General features: G+C 37.6%; 1 protein-coding gene across 1 annotated transcript in view; it reads right to left on the reverse strand.

Moving 5' to 3' along the window:
* LOC138903710 (lysine histidine transporter-like 2) overlaps positions 1–18,078 on the reverse strand; it is an 89,189-nt gene that overhangs the window by 54,069 nt on the left and 17,042 nt on the right. The gene's annotated exons all lie outside the window — the stretch shown is intronic.

Genomic DNA, 18,078 nt, shown 5'->3' on the forward strand with positions numbered 1-18,078 from the left:
AACTCGCGTGCTACCCGGACAACTCACGCGCTATGGTATTAATATCCTCACAATCAGGCCCTCGGCTGATATCAAACATGCTGCGGCGTGCAGCCCGATCCCATAAATATGCAATATGCTGCGGCATACAGCCCGATCCCATAAATATGCAACATGCTACGGTGTGCAGCCCGATCCCATGAATGTGAAACATAAATCAGGCCCTCGGCCTCACTCAGTCATAAACCTCTCAAGCCACTCGGGCATCTCAGTAAAACAGGGCATTCGGCCCAAAACATTTTTATGCATCAAAATAGAGTCATAAAACTGAGTTATGATATGCAATGAAATGAATATGACTGAGTATGACTTTTCAATTTAACACAATAATTCACAGCAATATGACCTCTGTGGGTCCCAATAATACTGGCACATAGCCTCAACATGATTTGTAATATGCTTTTCAGCTCAATTTCTTTAACACATAAAACCGCATGAAAAATACCAAGGTTATTTAACTATAAAATTCCACATAAAAAATTATGTCACAATTTTTATAGTGCATGCCCACACGCCCGTCACCTAGCATGTGCGTCACCTCCCAACAATTCACAAAATACATATATTCAGGGTTCATACCCTCAACTCTAAGATTAGAAGAGTTACTTACCTCAATCCAAGCAAATTCTTTATTCCAATAAACCTTTTCCTCTTGATTCGGCCTCCGAACGCCTCGAATCTTATTCAAAATAATTTGATACAATCAACACGAGGTATAGAAATCAATTCCATATGAAAATGCTAATTTTCCATAAAAATTTGAAATTTAGTTCAAATATTGCCCATGGGGCCCACATCTCGGAACCCGACAAAAGTTATAAAATCCGAACACCCATTCCGATACGAGTCCAACCATCCAAAAATTATCAAATTCCGACATCGGATTGACCTTCAAATCTTGATTTTATATTTTTGGAAGATTTTATAAAAATCTAATTTTTCTTCCATAAATCCATGGTTTCATGATGTAAATGAGTATGGAATCATGAAATATAATCAATATAGGATAACGAACACTTACCCTAATGTTTTCCCGTGAAAATCGCCCAAAAATCGCCTAAACCGAGCTCCAAAAACTCAAAAATGAGTAAAAATGGCAAGAACCTCATTTTATAGATCCTCAGATGTTTCGGGCGTCACTGTGGCGTAGTTTCCAGTACCCAAAAATTCCCAGTGCCAGGGCTAGCGCCCCACGCTACCCTAGGCGCTCGCGGCGACGGAAAAATCGTTCTAGTTACGAAAATAGGCATAACTTTCTCATACGATGTCCGAATTCAATGATTCTTTTTGCTATGGCTCTATAATTTCAATACGGATCTAATACTTAAATCAAAACTGAATTTGGAGCTCATTTGCTTAATATGATACCACATATTCTTGAAGAATCGACATCGAAACATAGAAAATCAATCCGGAATGAACTCAAATTTTGTGTACAAGTCATAATATCTCGTAGGAAGTTATTCGAGACTTCAAATAGTTGAAAGGAGAGTAATTACTCAAAAAAAATGACAAGTCAGGTCGTTACAAAGAGTTCTGCGAATCGGAAGGTTCGTGATGTTGCATTCATGGTTGGTGAGAGGGTATTGCTCTGGGTTTCGCCTATGAAGGGTGTGATGAGGTTCGGGAAGAAGGGAAATTTGAGCCATAGGTATATTGGGCCTTTAGAGATTCTTGAAAGAGTTGGAGAGGTGGCTTACAGACTTGCGCTTCCACCAAGTCTCTCTGCAGTTCATCCGGTATTCCATGTTTCTATGCTTCGAAAATATCATGGGGATCCGTCTCATGTGTTAGACTTCAGTTCGGTTCAGTTGGACAAGGATCTATCTTATATTGAGTAACCAGTGGCTATTTTAGATAGGCAGGTTCGAAAGCTGAAGTCAAAGAACATTGCTTCCGTGAAGGTTCAGTGGAGGGGTCATCCGGTCGAGGAGGTGACTTGGGAGACCGAGCATGATATACGTAGCCGTTATCCACACTTATTCACAAGCTCAGGTACTTTTTCTAACTCCATTCGAGGACGAACGTTTGTTTTAGAGGTGGAGAATGTGATGACCCAAAATGTCATCTTTAAATTTAATAATTAATTTTGTATTCTATGACCTTGAAAAGCACTATTTATCATTCCTCGACTTGCGTGCGCAGTCCGTAAAATTTTCCGAAAAGTTTTCAGGTGAAAAATGAATTAAAATGTGAATTAGAGCTTTAAAACTCAACTGAGTTGACTTTGGTCAATATTTTGAGCAAATAGACTTGGATCAGTGTTTTGACAGTTTTGGTAGGTCTGTATCGTGATATGGGACTTAGGCGTATGCCCGGAATCAAATTCCGAGGTCCCTAGCCCGAGATATGGAATTTTGATAAAAAATTAAAAGTTTAAGTTCAAATAGTGACCGGATGTCAAATTATGTGCAAATGACCCCGGAATAGAATTTTGATGATTCCAACAGCTCCGTATGGCGATTTTGGACTTAGGAGCGTGATCGAAATTTTATTTGGAAGTTCGTAGTGAAATTAGGCTTAAAATGCCGAAAGTTGAATTTTTGGGAAGTTTGTCCGAGGGGTTGACTTTTTGATATCGGGGTCGAAATCCGATTCTTAAAATTTTCATAAATCCATTATGTCATTTATAGCTTGTGTGCAAAATTTGAGGTCAATCGAAATTGATTTGATATGTTTCGGCGCAAAATATAGAAGTTGAAAGATTTGAAAACTCATAATTCGATTCGATGCGTGATTCGTAATTTCGGCGTTGTTTGGCATGGTTTGAAGCCTCAACTAAGTTCATATTGTATTTTGGGACATGTTGGTATATTTGGTTAAGGTCCCAAGGGTCTCGGGTGGATTTCGGAAGGTTAACGGAATGGATTTCGGACAAAAAGGAACTGCTGGAATATTTCTGCTGCAGAAGCTATTTTTGGACAGCAACCGGTGCAATCGCAGAGCTGACTTTGGAAGCTTATATCTCGAAATCTATAAGAAATATGAACATTATCAAAACATGAAAGTTGTAGCCCTTTGATTCTAGTTTCCAGAATGATAAACCATTTATCATTCAGACATTTATACAAAATATTATGATCGATTGACTGAAGCTAGTACTGCAGATTTTGGCTACAGCAGTGTGCATCGCTAGAAATTTCTGCTGCACAGGGCTGACTTTGGGAGCTTATATCTCGCAATCTATAAGGAGTTGGGCGATGAAAAAAACATGAAAGTTGTAGTACTTTGTATCTAGTTTGCAGAACTTTAAACCGTTTGGCAGTTGGAGTTGAGTACAAGAAGTTATGATTGATACACTACAGGCTGTCGAGGAAGAGTTTGATGTTTTCAACATAAGTATGTAATGATCCAAAAGTCCATTTTTAGTTCTAGAGATCGAAATTCGATTTTGAGACTTTCAACATTTTGATAATAAATTATAGGAGTGATCTGGAAAGTTTGGTCTAATTTCATCAAGTCGCGATTGAGTTTAATTTAGTGAAATAAAACTGCTGGTGTAAATAGTCCTGGTGTGCACCTTTAGCGACCAGATGTGACACTTTTAGCGATGGGACTGGACTTTTAGCGACCGGAATAGTATTTTTGGGGCAGAAACTTAAGGACCAAAAATGGTCATTTCCTTCATTTCGTTTTGGAGTTTTGGAGCACGGTTCTTGGGAGATTTTGAGGATTTCTTCAAGACTTCAACTTGGGTAAGTGTCCTATATCCAAATGTGATTATATTTCATAAATCTATGGTCATATTCATCATTAATTTCGGATTTAAATGGAAGAAATCAAGATTTTTGCAAAATCTTCCAAAAATGAAAATTTAAGATTTGGAGGTCGAGTTGTTATTGGATTTTGGTAAAATTGGTATGGGTGGACTCGTAATTGAATGGGTTATCGGATTTTATAAGTTTCGCCGGATTCCGAGATGTGGGCCCCACGGGCAAATTTTGAGCTAATTTCGGATTTTAATGAAAATGTAATATTTTCTTATGAAATTGATTACTATAATTTTTGTTGACTGTATCGAATTAATTATGACTAGATACGAGTTAATCGGAGTGAGAAATTCGAGGAAAAAACATAATACTTGGTTAAATTGCAGCAAGTCGAGGTAAGTGACTTGTCTAACCTTGTGTGAGGGAAATTTTCCCTAGGATTGATATTGATGTGATTATTGAAATGTGTTGAAAGTCATGTGTACGAGGTGACGAGTGTGTACACGGGCTAAATTGCGAAAGATTATATTTTTAAATTGTGTAGATCACTATTGCGCATTTATTAAATTATTTTATCTTGTTATATTCTTCATCATTGATCTGAGATATATACTTCAAATTTGTTTGATCTTTTCTTACTAATTGTTTTACCTGTTTAGTTGAAACTTGGTTTCTTTTATTCTGCGCATTATTTGAAGGTTGATTTTCTTTAAATTAAATATTATTAATATGAAGTATTTGACATTTTTAAACTTGATATTGAAGCAACGTAGTAAAGATTTTGAAATGTTATTTTCCTAAATTATTTACTCCTGAATATTTTTATACTCATTGTGAGGGAGCCGTGAGCTCTTTATTGTGGAAGAATATTATTGTTGAATTATTTTGACATGAGCCGTGAGCTCTTTATTGTGGCAAATTATTATTGATGATTTATTTTGGCATGAGCCGTGAGCTCTTTATTATGGAAAAATATTATTGTTGAATTATTTTGGCAAGTTAAATTATTTGAGCACTTGAGGTACAAATTGTGATATATTGTGATATTGATACGCATGCGGTGGTATAAGGTCTGGGTGTTGAAACGCATGCGGTGAGATAAGGGTGGCTTGATACGCGTGGCTAGTAGGGGTGACTACTAGAAGTCATGCGGTATGATAAGGGTGGCTAAAACGCGGGATGCTATTTCAGAAAAAAATGTTTTCTTTAAATAAATTGTGAAGGCTCCCGCGGTGATATAAGGAAATGAGATATTGTGAATTTATTTATGATTTGGGACTACTAGGTGGTACCTCGGGAGTGCCCTTGTTGATATTGATTTATGGCCATAGTTGCTTTCGATTAATTATTGTGATTTTCATAAAGTTGAAGGAAATTTTGTTTTGATTCCACGAGATATTATTTGTAATTATTTGATATCATTAAATGTGACATACTATTTGATTCATTTCCAATGTTATTTTATTTTACTACATTGATAAACATTTTACCATGCTATTATTATATTCCAGTAGGGCCTCACCTGACCTCGTCACTACTCTACCGAGGTTAGGCTTGGCACTTACTGGGTACCGCTGTGGTGTACTCATACTACGCTTCTGCACATCTTTTTGTGCAGATCCAGGTACATTTTACCAGCCTAGACGTCAGTGAGTTACATGCGCACAGAGACTTCGAGGTATATCTGCCAGCGTTTGCAGACTCCGGAGTCCCCTTCTATCATTTTATGTTGCTTCCTTATATTTTATTTAGACCTTGACATATAGAGACATTGAGAATAAATTCTTAGAAGCTTGTGACTTATTTCTACCGGGTTTTGGGAGTTGAAATTGTTGAATTATAGTTTATTTATTTCAGATATTTATTATTATTCCGCATTGATAGGCTTACCTAGTCTTAGAGACTAGGTGCCATCACGACATCCTACGGAGGGAATTTGGGGTCGTGACAACACAGAAATCCGACCTTGCATCCTCAATACTCCATCATCCCCAATAGTAACATCGCTGGCATCACCATGCTGAACCGTGTCCTTAAGGACAAGTAAATGGGAATCATCATACTGACACTCTCGGATGCGATCATATAAGGAAGACCGAGAAACTACACAAGCTAGAACCCGACTGGTATCCAAAACATCTAATCTCACGAACTGGTTGGCCAAGGACTGAACATCAACTGTAAGAGGTCTCTCACCAACATGAATGAATGCAAGGCTACCCATACTCGCCGCCTTTCTACTCAAGGCATCGGTAACCACATTATCCTTCCCGGGATAATCCAGAATAGTGATATCATAGTCCTTTAGTAGCTCCAACCATCTCCGCTGCCTCAAATTTAGATCCTTCTGTTTGAACAAATGCTGGAGACACCGATGATCTATAAACACCTCACAAGACACACCGTAGAGATAATGCCTCCAAATCTTCAATGGATGAACCATGGCAGTTAACTCCAAATCGTGGACAGGGTAGTTCTTCTCATGGGGCTTCAACTGATGCGAAGCATAAGCAATCACTCTACCCTCCTGCATCAAAACACATACAATACCGATCCGAGAAGCATAACAATACACTGCATAAGAGCCTGAAGCTGAAGGTAAAACTATAACTGGAGTTGTAGTCAAGGCGGTCTTTAGCTTCTGAAAGCTCTCCTCACACTCATCCGTCCACCTGAAAACAGCACCCTTTTGGGTCAATTTGGTCAAAGGCAATGCGATAGACGAGAAACCCTCCATGAAACGACGATAATAACCGACCAAGCTAAGAAAGCTCTGAATCTCTATAGCTGAGAATGGTCTGGGCTAACTCTGAACCGTCTCTATCTTCTTCGGATCAACCTGAATACCCTCACTGGACACCACGTGTCCCAAGAACGCCACCGAACTAAGCCAAAACTCACATTTGGAGAACTTAGCATAAAGCTTCTCCTCCCTCAACTGCTGCAACACAATCCTCAAATGCTGGGCATGTTCCTCTTGGCTACGATAGTACACCAAGATATCATCAATGAACACTATGATAAACGAGTCGAGATAAGGCTGAAATACACTATTCATCAGATGCATGAATGTTACTGGGGCGCTGGTCAGCCCAAAAGACATCATGGGGAACTCATAATGACCATAACGAGTCCTGAATATTGTCTTTAGAATATCCGAGTCCCGAATCTTCAACTGGTGAAACCCAGACCTCAAGTCAATCTTAGAGAACACCCTCGCTCCCTGAAGCTGGTCAAATAGATCATCAATGCACGACAAATAATACTTGTTCTTGATTGTAACTTTGTTTGCGTCAAATTCCAATTTCGGAAGTTGGAGTAGGTCCGTAATGTCATTTGTGACTTGTGTTCAAAATTTGGGGTCAATCGGACCTGTTTTGATAAGTTTCGTCGTCGTTTGTAGAAGTTGAATTTTCTTAGTTTCAATAGGCTTGAATTGGGGTGCGATTCATGTTTTTGAAGTTGTTTGATGTGATTTGAGGGCTCAACTAAGTTTGTATGAGGTTTTAGGACTTGTTGGTATATTTAGTTGAGGTCCCGCGGGCCTCGGGTTGATTTCAGATGGTTAACGGATCAAAAGTTGAAGTTGAGTGATTGCTGAAGTTGGACCTCTACTGGTGTAACAACACCTGTGGAGCTTTGATCGCAGGTGCAGTCTGGCTTGCGCAAGTGCGAGTTAGAGGGGAGTGTGCAGGGGGTCGCTTGTGCGAGGAGTTTTCAGCACCTGCGTGGCCGCATGTGAGGTGAGAGGTTCGCAGAAGCGGAAGGCACACAGGTGCGATAGTGAGTTCCGCATACCGCAAATGCGGCAGGGGAACCGCAAAAGCGAAACTGGGCAGATGGGCTTTGTCGGCAGAGGCGGCTTGGGTTCTCGCAGAAGTGAGTACACAGAAGCGGAGTGAGGGACCGCAAGAGCGGAATGAGCCGCAGATGCGTGTGTGATGTCACTTCTACGACGCCGCAGAAGCGAAAGTGCTGGGCAGATTATTAAAACAAGGGTTCGCGAGGCAAGATTCGAGGCATTCAGAGGCCATTTCGCGAGGCAAGAGTGTGTTGGAGTAGAGATTTGCTAGGATTAAGGTAAGTAACAGTTCTAAATTTGGTTCTGAGGGTACGAAACCCCGTATTATGTGTCATGTATTTAGTTTTGAGGTGACACATGTGCTAGGTGACGGGCGTGTGGGTGTGCACCGTAAGAATTGTGACTTGGTCAAATTTCATGGAACTGTGTAATTGAGTAATCTGTTGTTGTCTGTACATTCTCCATATATTAGAGAAATTGAACCACAAATCATGTTAGCAATCATGTTTAGACTATGTGTTGGCACTGTAGGGACCCATAGAGGTCGTGTACATATTGAATTATCTGCTAAATTGTTGTTTTGTACATAGTCACATTATGGGATCGGGTTTCACGCTGAAACATGTTTCACTGAGGTATGCCATGATTGACTTGTTATAGCGCTTGGGCTGAAGGGGCCCCTCCGGAGTCTGTACACATCCCCAGTGAGCGCATCTACCTACTGAGTGCCGAGTGCCGGGTGCTAAGTGATTGAGAGAAATGAGTGACTGTGAGGAAAGAGTGAATGTGAGGTTGGAGTGAATGGGAGGACTGAGTGACTATTGCTCTGAGAGGATGCATTGACTTCATTATGTTTGCACTTCACCTGTCATATATCACTGTCTTGAAATTTTTTAGAGATATTATCTTCTGTTTTAGTTGAACTTGACATGAATTTACTGTTTTGGTCTTAATTGTCAAACTTGAAAGCATGCCTACCTCCCTATGTTGAAATTACTGTAATTGGACTATAACTGTGAAGCTCGTCACTACTTTCAGTTCTTTATTTAGTATTGTTACTTACTGAGTTGGTTGTACTCACGCTACATCCTGTACTTCATGTGCAGATGCAGGTATTTCCGGACACGGTGGGTGTTGATTCTATCGCACAGTTGATCTTTTGGAGATTCCAAGGTAGCTGCCCGGCGTTTCACAGACCTTCTCACTCCATTCCTATCTTTCCATTTATTGTATTTAACTTCAGACTATCATAGACAGTATATTCTAGGCTTGTGATATATAGATCCTCATGTACTCTGTGACACCCCGATAGTTGGGAACTTCCGCGTTGTGTTTTGGGTTTCTATCCCTGTTTTATTAAAACTTTTATTATTTAAACTGCTTTAATTCATTTCTGTTAAAGGTGTTGGAATTATTTCGAAAGAACGGCTTGCCTAGTACCACGATAGGCGCCATCATGACAGGTTAGAATTTTGGGTCGTGATATGATGCAATTAAGAAAATTGGGATTCTAATCCCTTCTGTTTGTAGTTGTTGTACTAGACACAGGAGGAAACAATGTCCCATATATTCAGAGATAGCCAAATTGCTAGACAGGTTTGGTTCTTCAAACGTAATTATTTTTTGGGGTTTGATTTAGCACTGGTCATCTAAGACAAACCATCATGAATTGGTGGTTAGCTAAAGAAAGAAATGGAGTTCACTCAGTGTTACTCCAATGTATACCGTCTATGATTTGTTGGAAAATATGGTTGAACAGATATGCAGCAAGGTTTGATAATAAATCCATGTCAGGGTGGCATATCATCGTCTCAAAGTGCTTAACATTAATCCTTAATTGTCAATTTCCTACTCTAAAATTTTCACAACTCTGGATCGACAAGTGTAAGTATGTGGAGAAGTAACAATTTTCTATTCACTCCCAGGCTATTAAATGGAACAAACCCGATAGGGGTTGGGTAAAATTGAATGTTGATGGATGCAACAAAGGTAATCTTGGTTCAGTAGGAGGAGGGGATATCATTAGTGATCATCGCGGCAACATGATGAAGGCTTTTGCAGAATTCTATGGCCAGTTTAATAGAAGCCAAGGCACTATTGCATGGTATTAAGTTTATGTAGTAATTCTGGTTTTCTGAAAGTTCATGTGGAATCTGATTCAATGTTTACTGTCAACATAATTAATAGAAAGATGGTACCTTCTTGGCAAATCAAACATATTATTGAGCATATTTAATTTGAGTGGTAACTACGACTGGAGATTTCAAGTTTACACACGCATTTAGAGAAGGCAACATGGTCGCAGATCAACTTGCTAACCTAGGAGTAAACTCACATAATTGTGCTATCTTCAATGAAATTATTTCACTGCATAGAAATGTTAGGGCTTCAATGAATTTAGAACAGGATGGTTTACCAAATTTTCGATTCGAGCCCAAAAGAAATCATTTTGTTGTTAATGATGATATCTCTTGGCAGTGCATTGCTTAGAGTATTTATGACTAGATTGTATGTAGTAATGTATGATATGAACTATCCAACTTATAAGAAGGTGTCCTCAACTCTCAAGGAATTCCTTTGTGATCAACCACAAACTAGATTGGGTTCCACCAATCTACACTTTGTAATTGAGGTCAAGGTTTATATCCTCCTTCGTGTAATTGTGATTTTTGGAATACGCATGTTGGAGTCTGGCCTAACTCCTCTATCCCTGTGATGGAACTTTGATTAGAAAAACTGTTCAATTGTCCAAAAATTACAATTCAAACTTTAGCAAACTTCCATATATAAAAGCTCTTCTGAAACTGAAAGAATTATCCTAAAATTCTGCATCTCTGCCTTACAATAAACAGGCAGGATATAGCACATAATTTAACATCTAAAAACTCAGATTGGCCGTATCGATCAGGTGTAGAAGTGATAAGTCTTGGCTGATTTGATGATACTCCATAATCCACCAATGGGAGATGTTAGAGTCAAAAGTACACCCACTATAATGCAAAGCTGCAACATAAAGAGAGAAAAAATAAGAGATAGGGGTAAGTAGGGAAAAAGCTTGCACGAAACGGTGCATGTACAAAATTATATTAATTTATAACAATTAATTTATATATTGATGTGAGAATCTACATTTATTAACAATGATAAGATGCTATATCTTATGCAAAAGACGCTTGTTATGTACTTATTGCTTTGATGCATATCATCGAGTGTATAAAATATTTTCCCCTAAATAATTTGTATAGACATCGCTATTTATATCAAATCAATAAATATGTAAGATATTTGTCTTTCATAACTAATTAACATGGTTAAATGACTTAATAAAATAATTATATTAACTAATTAACATGGTTAAATGACTTAATAAAATAATTATATATATATATATTATTAAGTCATTTAACCATGTTAATTAGTTAATATAATTTGATGCAAACAACCATTTATATATATATATATATATAATTATAATTTGATGCAAACAACCATTTATATATATATATATAATGATCAAGTGAGAAAAGTCTATATGCACAAACATATCATGCATCTATTAGTTCGATCTACATTGATTTCTGAATATTTACATTTCTTTAGTTGTTTTTTTCCTTTTTCTTTTCTACTGGTGAACAGGAAAAAAAAATTAAGAAGCACACTGATATTTCACGTTGAAAAATTAAAATACAAAATTCAGTAAAGACGCAAAAGAAGTGATTTTTTTTTTGGAAATTTTGCCTCTTATAGCAAAGCTTTATACCCTATTTATTATAAATAAAAACCCTTTAAAATATTATTTTCTATAGCTACCTTTTAGTTTTTATAACAAAATATGTACTTATGGTCACTTCCTACCGTGAAGCCATTAAATACGCTGTCTAATATTTTTTTCTCTCATTCTTTCTGTTTATTCCCTCTCAAAATCACCGTATCTTATTTCTCTCTACATGATCTCTCTCTCACAGCGCCATTGTCTTCCCCATTGTTGAACCACAGTTCTCCTTTATCTGCAGGTTCTCTCTCTAGATTGTTCTCAAACCCTAGATCTCGATTTGCTGGATTTCATCTCTATTAACATGAGATTCAAAATGTCTTGATCAAAGTTTCTGATATGAGTTGTATCTTTTCCCAAAGTGAAGCGGACATGGTCTGTTCATAGCTTAATTGATTTTGAATGTTGAGATGGAAGAGGTGATCACGCCCAACTATGTCTTATAAAAAATACAAGCGGTCGTCGCAAATATATTCTGGCTAATAAGTCCGGAGTCGAATCCCACAGGGAATTAACCTATCAACCACAGTTGCTAGACCCGCATAAATTCACGCAATCAATCTTCAGAAATATTTGAATAATAATTTGGATGTTTATTAACTAAATATTACATAATGAAAATGCACTAACAAATGACTAACTATGAACGGTTTGTAAACAAGAATTAGAAAGATCTAAGGTTGTGATTTTCCCTATTGTCGGAATCTTTTTCACTACGTTTTCTATAAATTCGCCTAAGTCTTCTCTATCGATTATGAGCACTATAACTGTCGTAACTCTCTCCCGAATAATTACCACAATTTACTAGACATATTCTGCCGAATTACGCTAGCTGGCATTAAGTACGGCTCACTCAGATCGCACCAAGGTTTCATTATCTCTAATCCCACCTTTAAAACCTTCGTATTGATCCCTCATATATGTTAGGAGTGATGTTGTTCAACAACTACCTAAATATGCACTCTCTCCCGAGTAATACATACTAAATAGGCACAGCTAATTAAGGGCCCTTCAATCAACCACATGAATAGTATAGTTGAACAAATAGAGAAAATACTATGGCAAATTTATATTAACGTAACAAGAAAATTATCCTTCAATAGGTTCAAGTAAAGATGAAAGGATATAGAAATCGATGATTCTAACTCCCAACAGGTGATTCCACAAGCTATTCTTGCCTCTGATTGCAAAAGTCCCCCAAAATGGCATTTTTAGGTCTATTTATATGTGTAGAAAAAGACCTAAACGTGTAGGAAAAGTCCTAGTCAAACCTAGAGACGAAATAAGTCTTCAAAACTCAGACTGTGAGTGCCCAGACCTGGCCTCGCGAGGCCTAACGCCTGGTGTACCTCGCCCCAAGCCTGGCGTCGCCAGGTATAAAGCCTGGTCTATCTCGCTCCTGCCTCACCTCGCCAGGTTTATCACCTGGCCTTAGCCTGGTGTCGCCAGGTACAAGGCCTGCACTAGGCCTGGCTTTGCCAGGTATAACGCTTAGTGTACCTGGCTTCGTCGGCTTCTCCTTTTCAACTCCTCCCGAGCACGCTTTTGACTTTTAAATATCCTTTTTTCTCTACTTTCATCTCCAATTCACCTACACACATAAAATGGCATTCATTACGAGTAAATAAAGTGTAATTTATCATTAAAGCGTATAAAATGCAAGGCGAATAGTGTGCTAAACCATGAATTATAGCCACACATCAATACCCCATACTTAAACATTGCTCGTCCTCGAGCAATCAGACCAACTTATAGACACAACCTCACTAAGCAATTCCCTTAACTCCTTGCACCAAGAATATTTAAAATAGTCTAAGCACCACGGTGTAATATCCTCGCCTCAAGATTTGACTCACATACCATGACTTATTCACAAATTACTTACTTAGTCTAACATGGAGGTCAATGACATTACCTTTCCTTTATGAATCACGTGCCCTCACCCAACAAAGAGCTCAGTTCCACACACGATGAATTTTAAGAACGTAGGAACTCAAGATAGGAAAAAATTCACTCGCTCTCAGAAATAACATTCATATGCCACAAATGAGGCACCATAGGCTTGCCCGTAGTGTAATACTCTATTAATCGATCTTATTTAGTCTAAGATCAAATAGGACTTTGATTGGTTGTAATGTACGCCACGGGTCGAGTAGGATATATTTGGATTTGTGAGTGACTACACCTCCCTAGGCACTTTAATACATATACTTTAACATTCCAGCCCATACTTATGTCAAACCAAAACTCCACCTTCACATCAATGTATATTACCCCATACTTCTTTAAGCACAATTACACTAAGAGTCACCACTTATCTAAGAATATTCTTTTTCATAGCAATACAACAATTTTTGTCTTTTTGTTTTCTTTTTCAATTCAAGCGGCTCTTAATTTTTCAAAACAATGCACCTTTCTCCTTATTTCATTAGTTTCACTCAAAAGCCAAACCAACCATCCTACTCTTTTACTTTTACAAAGTTCATAACAATTCAAGTGCTCATTAGAGGTGAAACGGTTTAAATAGATGGTTAATTCAAACAATTGGGTAAGGCTTGTAGTGTGGTTGCCAAAGAAACAGGATTATAGGCTCAAAGGGGTTAACTACGTTACATAACTTTTAGGTGGGTAAACTATATATATCTGGCTTCACAAAGAAACGCCTATATCACTTCTCAGAATGAACAAGACTACTATTTCACTTTGCACACACAGGGCAAGTTCTAGACATCGAATGCAATGCACAGAATACATACAAAACTCTCGCACACATGGCACATAACTCACTCAGGATTGGTTTCATCGCGACACTCCAGTCAAAGCAGTTAAGCAAAATTAGGAATCTACGATTTAAGGTATTTATGCTAGAGTCAAAAACCGAGCCTAAGCGTCACGACCATAGTCCTAACTATTCTCAAGGCATAACAAAGCTAAGAGATATTGCTACAATTAAATGCATAGCTTCGTGGTTCCTACTTCTAAAAATTAAAACTAACTACACCCGGTTCAACTAAAAGCTCTTGGAAAAGAACCGCGGCCCAAAGAAAAACCAAGGGGGAATTACTACATTACCTAAAAAAATCTTCTTTTTTTTTCTCTAGACTTTCCCTCAGGAAAACTATCTAGGAGATCCATCGTCGGGAAGAGTCCAGTTATGTTTTTTTTAATAACTAAACAAATAACAAAAACAAATCACTAAACAAAATTCTTAAAACAAATAACTAAAACAAGTTGCTAACGAAAACGACACTTACTAAAACAACAAAACAAACAACTAGAAGTAATTTCTACAAGTCCCCACCCCACACTTAGATCATGCATTATCCTCAGTGCATACACAAATTGACAAAACAAGAAAAATGAGTAGGGTGCAAGGAAACTCCCTGATCAAATTGCGTCTTCATCCTCTGAGGCTCTCCACTCTTCATCATGTGCTTCCTCCTCCTCATCATCATCGTCCTCATCATCTGACTGCTCCGGCTCGACCTAAGGCTGCTCAGGAGTGTTGATATCCTCATCATCGGGGAGTCTGTAGCCATCACCTATCCCAACCAGCTGCTGGCCATGAGTGTTGAGCGGGTACCGCCGCTCCAATAAGGTCCTCTCCTCAGATGTGGTTGGCTGACCTCCTATCCTTAGCTGCAAATCCATCATCCCATAGAGATGGGCCATAAAACTATCATCCGGAGCATTGCGTTCGGTACTTGTCAAAGATATCTTGATTATGGGAATAATTTAATTCTGACTTCTTGTGCTAGTACAATTTGTATGTATTGAACGGACCAAGTAGGGATAAGTATTTTATACTGACTTAATAAAATAACTTCTCTAGCCACTAAACGTACTTATACTCTTAATCTTGATATAATTGTTATTGGTTGTGTATATTATTTATTGTTTTGATTTATTAAAAGGCGAGATATTTTTGTGGGTCAATATACCTGGTAAATTGGACAATGATGATATACATTGGCGAAATAATAGTTAGTTGAAGGAATCCATATCTTGGTCTAGAGATAGATGATACACCTTTATGAAAGCTTATAAGTTTTCATGTGTAAACCCTGCAAGTGGATTTTGTATCCGTCACATGATATAAGTTAAGCAAAAGTCTAAAGAAAATAATCAATGAATTAAATTATCAGTAATTTAATTTATTTGATTAGTATCTGAATCTTAACACGGGGAGCTAAATAAGGTTTAATGAAAGAATTTTAAAATTGAACTGAGAAGTGCAGTTACGAATTTTTAGTGGAATAATTCGTAATTTATTATAGCAGTATTAATTCGGATATTTTGAATTAAGTCCATAATAAGAAGTCTCATTAATTAGATATTGTGGTCCCTGTTGTGCCTGAATAATTAGGAATTAAAAAAAATCATATTTCTTGGTGGAAAAGGAAGACCCAACAGGTTTAGGAAAAGGTTTTAAACCCTAAAACCTGTGGCTATATTAAGAGGTCTTATTCCATAAGGAGAAAATATTTTTACTACATGGTTTTCCAAGGAGAAATTCGCCCACACGAATTTTGCTAATTTCGGGCATTATTCGGGTCACACAACAAAAGACTGTGGAATTGGAAGATGACTTGAAGGCTCTTTTCGCGATAACGGTCACGCTTCAAGAGATATATTTTTGAGTAAAATCAGTGATTATGTGTTGTCTATATTATATGCAAGTGATCTTGGCTATTTGCTTCCGCTGTTCATACTTGTTTTTCATCAGTTGGTACCAGAGCCTGCTTGCGTCTAACTAGATAACATGATGTATATTTGTATATGTGGTCTGATTATTACTTTACTATTACTACTATATATAAGCGGCTAAGGCTGTACAACACATCAATCCTGAATTGTACAAAATGCATTGTGTATTATACTTTTATTTGAGCCTGTCTTATTAGCGAATTGACATGTGTACCGCACCTTTACTTTACCAAAACCACGTGTACTTTACTATTTCAGATACAAACTCTCCGATTATCCATCTCTCCACTCCAATTCTCTCTCCTCAATTCCTTTTTGTGATTTTCTACTTGTTTCGCTATTTCAAGAATTCAAGATGTAATCTTTTTGTTTTGGTAAGTTTTTCAATTATTGTGGGCTTCTCTGGATCTCTATATTGGAGTTTTCTCTGCTTTCAATGTTCAGAATTCTTTCATGAGTTTTGTCCTTTTTTGCTTTTACCTTCTGCTTGTTATAATCTTCTAGTATGGTAACTTTTCTCTCTTGGTTCTTTCTCTTGCACCGTGTTCTAGTTTCACTTCTAATTTTTTCTGAAAGTTTGTCCATATTTGATTCAATTTTTTTTTTATTGCCTAGATTTGCTACATGCATGTATGGAATTCTATCTGATTTTGATATATATGTTTGGCAAGAAATACTTATATGATTTTTTCTGTTATTTAAATTTTTAGTTGTGTAAAATGGCAATTTGGTATAAATGTTTTGTTCTTTTGGAATGGGTACACTACAACAAATATGAACTACCACGATATTTAATTAATGACTTTATAATAAATGTCGGAAAAAAGATAATTTATCGACATTTATTGGAAAATGTTACAAAAATACTGACATTTAATTAAAAATAACAAAAATGACATTTAGTTAGTGACATTTATAATAAATGTAAACAAATTACTATTTTTTCTTCCTTGGTAAAAAAGGAAACTACTACTTACTAATTTCAAAAGAGAAATTGTTTTGCAAAACTTCCCCCCAAAATTTCCCTCTGAAAATCTCCCCAGAAAAAACCCTACTCCCTGCGATATCCCTTTCTCAGAAGTCATAACATTGTTCATTTCCCCCTCCCCAATTTCTCTATCTCATCCAAATCCCTCCTCCCCCCCCCTCCCAACCGTGAACCTCAAGCACCTTCAGGAATAGCAGTATGAATGTATCCTAGTGTACTGTCTTCTTGCTTAATGTATCACTCTCTCAGAAGTCATAACATTGTGTACTGTCCTCTTTCTTCTTGCTAGGTAACGGGCGTGTGGGTGCGCTCCATAGAAATTGAGACTCAGTCGATTCCGTAGAGTTGTGTAGTCAATTAACTTGTATTTTTCCAAGTATTTGTCATGTGTTAGAGAAACTGAGTTGTGACTCATGTTAAAAATCATGCTTAGGCAAATGCTGGTATTATTGGGACTCACTGAGGTCATTTTTGATGTCGAATTATATTTTTAAATTATAATTTCGTACTTAGTCATATACATTCATTGCATATCATATCTCAGTCCCTGTTGTTAATTGTTGATACATCACATCATCATTTTGGGCTAGTTTCATGACATAGTGAGCCCGAGAGACTGGAGAGATTGATGACTGAGTGAGGCCGAGGGCCTGATTGTAAGGTTATTGATACTATAGCACGTGAGTTATCCGTGCGGATCCAGATATTGATACTATAGCACGTGAGTTGTCCGTGCAGCACGTGAGTTATCTGTACGGATCCAGATATTGATTCTATAGCACGTGAATTGTCCGTGCGGATTATAGAGCTTAGGCTGAAGGAGCCCCTCTGGAGTCTGCACATCCAAAGTGAGCGCATATACCTATTGAGTGCGAGTGCCGAGTGATTGGGAGGACTAAGTGGATTGATACTCTGAGAGTATGCATATGGTTGTTCACTCTGTTGTACTACATTCGACATGCGCACTTGACATACAAGCATATAGATGCATTTTTCCTCATGTTGTACGGTATCACGTCATGCATGAATTCTCATACACATTGGCATCTAGGCATATAAA

This window comes from Nicotiana tomentosiformis, chromosome 12 (genome assembly GCF_000390325.3).
Source record: "Nicotiana tomentosiformis chromosome 12, ASM39032v3, whole genome shotgun sequence".
Lineage (NCBI taxonomy): Eukaryota > Viridiplantae > Streptophyta > Magnoliopsida > Solanales > Solanaceae > Nicotiana > Nicotiana tomentosiformis.